General features: G+C 34.4%; 1 long non-coding RNA gene across 3 annotated transcripts; it reads right to left on the bottom strand.

Moving 5' to 3' along the window:
• Nucleotides 1-913: 913 nt before the first annotated feature.
• LOC107484275 (uncharacterized) lies at nucleotides 914-3,506 on the bottom strand. 3 transcript variants are annotated; one of them, XR_008008475.1, is made up of 6 exons: nucleotides 3,007-3,506; nucleotides 2,789-2,914; nucleotides 1,715-1,791; nucleotides 1,542-1,595; nucleotides 1,279-1,369; nucleotides 914-1,061 (listed from the first exon to the last, which is right to left on the bottom strand). It is a non-coding gene; the product is annotated as an uncharacterized LOC107484275 (long non-coding RNA). The 3 variants fall into 3 exon arrangements; XR_008008474.1 differs by having other exon boundaries at nucleotides 1,279-1,595; XR_008008473.1 differs by lacking the exon at nucleotides 914-1,061 and having other exon boundaries at nucleotides 1,068-1,595; nucleotides 2,789-2,926.
• Nucleotides 3,507-4,261: the final 755 nt, after the last annotated feature.

Below are 4,261 nucleotides of genomic sequence, written 5' to 3'. Positions count from 1 at the left end.
GCGTTCATCACCATATCCATTTGAGTTTGCCTGACTAAGATTTACAAGATGACCATAGCTTGCTTCATACTAACAATCTCCGTGGGATCGACCCTTACTCGCGTAAGGTTTATTACTTGGACGAACCAGTGCACTTGCTGGTTAGTTGTGCGAAGTTGTGTAATGCCATGGTATTGAACACCAAGTTTTTGGGGTTCATGACCGGGGATTATGAGAGTTGTGAAAAGTATTGTTCACAATTTCGCGCACCAAGTTTTTGGCGCCGTTGCCGGGGATTGTTGAGTTTGGACAACTGACGGTTCATCTTGTTGCTTAGATTAGGTATTTATTTTTTTCGAAATTCTTGAAGATGAATTCTAGAGTTTCATGATGATTTGTTGAAGTCTGGCTGGCTGAGAAGCCATGTCTAATTCCATTGGACCGAGGTTTCAACTTATCATCACAAGAGCTTGTTGATTTCTAATCAATCTTCACTACAAGAAAAAAGCGTATTTGTAACAAAAAAAATTGTTACAAAACGTCAAAATTTTGAAACAAAAGTTTTTTGTAACAAAAAAAGGGGCCGTTGCAGTAAGTCTTGTTACAAAAAGTTTTTGTAACGAAAAATGGAACTGTTACAATTCAGTATGATGTTTTGTAACAATTTTTTCTGATACAAAAAACCAGAAGCTGTTACAAAAGTGGTAACAAAATTTGATCTTCAAGGTATTTTTTGTGACAATCTATTTTTTCCTATCATAAAATTTTGTTACAAAATGTAACTTTATTTTGTAACATGTTTTTTTCTTTAGTTACAAAAGCAAAATAATTATTTTGTAACAATTTTTTTTAATACAAATTGCATGCATAATATAAATATACTGAAATTAATTACTACAAAATGAGATATTTCATTAAACTCAAAATATTGATACACAAATTTCTCTTGAAAAGTAATAAAACATGTTACAAATCTAAACAATAAAAAATACTACAAACCTATAACTATGTTACATCAAGTTAGGCTATAAACTAATCCCAATGACAAATCCTAAGAAGCATATTTCCAATTAGTAACTCTCCTGCATTGACAATAACAATTAACAAAATAAATAAATGAATAAAAAAGAGAAATCAAGAAGCCATCATTGGCAATAACAATTACAATTAATAAAACTTAAATTAACAAAATTATCAACATATTTTTAATCAGTAAGTCTCCTGCAAATCTCACATCAATTGGTTAGCATAGCACATACTAAAATATAAGACAAATTATATGTCAATGTTATAATAAACCTGTTATAAGTCGCTTCTTTTGTCCCTCTGAGATGCTCTTGAGCATTTCATCGCCCACCAATGTGTTTCCACATATGTCCAAACCTAATATCTTTGTGGAAAATATCTTAACACTTAGGAGTTTGGAAGACTTATAAAAATGTCAATATGATGTAAGTTGTATTGAAACGGGATACTAGTAGCTAGAGCCTATTAATCTCTATTTTTACATTTTTATCAACTCAACAAATATTAAACTATTTCGCAATTTGCTTAATGAATACCTTTATGATGTACTCTACCACAAGATCTGTTTCCTGTCCTCCAAAAGCTATTGACTACAAAAGAAAATAGATTAGATTATTAGTTTGTGTAAGAAGCTTTCGTACGGGAGAAACAGAGGAGAAAATACTTCCTGAAAAAGAGAAGGGAAAAAAATAATTAATGAAGAGCATACCTTCATGAAGATATCAAGATCAACATCTGGTTTTATTCCAGCACTCTTTTCTCTCCTAGCAAGCTATAGCAGCATATCTGTTAACGCTCAATACTTTAGTACTTAATTCTAAGTATTTTCTAATGAACCGAATATAAAAAACAACTACTCAATGTAACTTGTTTATCATAACACATTACCAATAAAACTGATGGCTGAAAGTAATCTAGTAAGATGGCTAAATGGTTTTTGCTCATCAACTGATTCAAATATTGAAGAGACTGTAAACCTTTAATTGTAGTTTTGGAATGGTTCCACTTAAATCATTCCGATACACACTTAGCGTGTACAGATTGGTTAAGTTTCCAATTTTCAAAGGGATTTCACCATCAATACTGTAAGCATCAGCATCAAATTGGACATATTTCAATTGACTTGGGAAGCTTTGCATGGAATGAATTTCCTGATTTGTAAAGATCACACAAGGAAGAAGGATATATTAATTCAAGAGTGGAAGAATGAGTGGTTAAATATTGTATCGTAAATCAAGCTGCTGAAGATTTCTTAAATTCCCAATAGTGTTTGGGATAACTCCACTGAATTTATTTAACTTCAAGTCCATGTAGTTAAGCTTTGTAGCCTTGGATATGCTACTTTTAAGTTTGTTTCCATACTAGTTTAGCTATTCCATGTTTTCAAGGCTGATATGTGATGGAAGAGAACCGGAGAGAAAATTATTTGCCGTTTCATTTCAAAACTCAGATTTTCAACAAGTAGTTTAGTGTTTCAAAATTCAACCCTTTTAGTACCTCTCAAAATCAAATCTCAAAGCAATCACCAATCAATTCCACCACCATTACAATATATTTACTAATCAGCTCAACAGTAATCAACCAATACAATCCATCAAATTCAGCATTCACAACAATTATTTGTCAAACAATCCACAATCCACATAATCAATCAAACACTAAATCAACAATTCCAAATATCAATCTCAACCATTTCAATCACAATTTCAGTGACAATTCAACATTCACATAATTAATCAATTACTCACAGCTACTAAAACAGAACAAGGGTGAAAGGGGTTACGGTAATAGCAGAACGGAGCAGCCGCAATCCCGAACTGACTCGGCAGCAGCTCCGATAGCGGCCAGAAGCCCCGGTGGTTCAACAGCAACCTTAATTTCGACGTGCAAACACTGGAACTCAGCCCTACTGTACCAACATCTGAATATCTTTAATAAGCTTTAACAGAGCACTATTTTTCTAAATTTAATTTTCGAGGGTTCCGGACGAGGAACACTTACCGCACTCAGGAAGAACGCTAGCACAGAGCAACGACATCTCCGACGGTAACTCCCAGCGGCGGCTCTGCAGACGGCAATTGGGCACAGCAACGCGAGCAGCGCCGCCTTCTCCCTCCGTCTTCCTCCTTCCGCGCGTCTGCTCCTCGCGTGCGTTCTTGTTGGCGGCAGTGAAGAGAGATGCGACGGCAGTGGAAGCTGGCGTTGCGGACAGGAGCAGCAGTGGCGATGCATGAACGTCGATGAGGGTGGCTGATGCAACGCTCGCTTTCTCACCCGCGGGCTCTTTCTCTTCGCGACTCTGCTTCGATGGCGGCTACCAGAAGCTCCGGTCTTCCCCCGCGACGGCGACGATGGCGATCCGAGATGAGGGCGACGGCGGCAGCGACAGCAAGATGCGAGGCGGCTTCTCTCTCTCCTTCCAGTCGCGGCCTCTCTCTCTTTCTCTCAGTGACTCGACGGTGACGGCGGCTCCTAGCCCCGCCGGCGCCGTCCCCTTTCCTTCCCCCTCTTCTTCCCAGCTTTCCCGTTCTCCCATCTCTACCCTCACTATTTCTTTCTTTCTTTCTTTCTTTTCTTTCCCTTTCTTTTGTTTCTTTCTGCTGTAGGAGGTTACCTTAGGAAAGCAAAAGTGAATGGCAGCTAGGGTTAATCTAGGGGGTCAGGGTTAATTTGGTTAAAGTTAGGGTTTGGATTTAATTTAGGAAAATTTGCCTTTAGTAATTTTAATGAAAATAGGATATGTTTTATTAATTTCAAATCTAATTTAATTATTAAAATTACTTTAGAAATATTATTTAATTATTAATTTGCTAATTAATATTTAATTAGGTATTTTAATTTAAAATTATAAATAATATAATTAGTTTTTTTGTTATAAAAATTAGAGTATTAAATTTCAAAATCTCAATTATTTAACTAGATCGTATGAAATACTTATTCTTTTACAACTATTAAGTTGTATAATTTAAATATATAAAATTATTCAATAATTATAAGATTAAATAAGAAGATATTTAAAATAATTTCTAAAAATAAAATTTTTAATGAATATATAAATTGAAATTAACTCATAATAAGATTTTCTGAAAATTCTGCTAATAGTAATATTTTTCGAAAGTTCTGGGTCTTATATTTTTCAATTACTAAAATTATGCAAAATATTCAATTATAATAAAATTACTTAAGAATCTTAATTGATTTATAATTAAATTATCTCCGAATCTATTTAATTATTTCTAATAAAATAATTTCTAAA

This window comes from Arachis duranensis, chromosome 4 (genome assembly GCF_000817695.3).
Source record: "Arachis duranensis cultivar V14167 chromosome 4, aradu.V14167.gnm2.J7QH, whole genome shotgun sequence".
In the NCBI taxonomy this organism is placed as follows: Eukaryota; Viridiplantae; Streptophyta; class Magnoliopsida; order Fabales; family Fabaceae; genus Arachis; species Arachis duranensis.
This window is presented reverse-complemented; position numbering and strand designations above follow the sequence as displayed.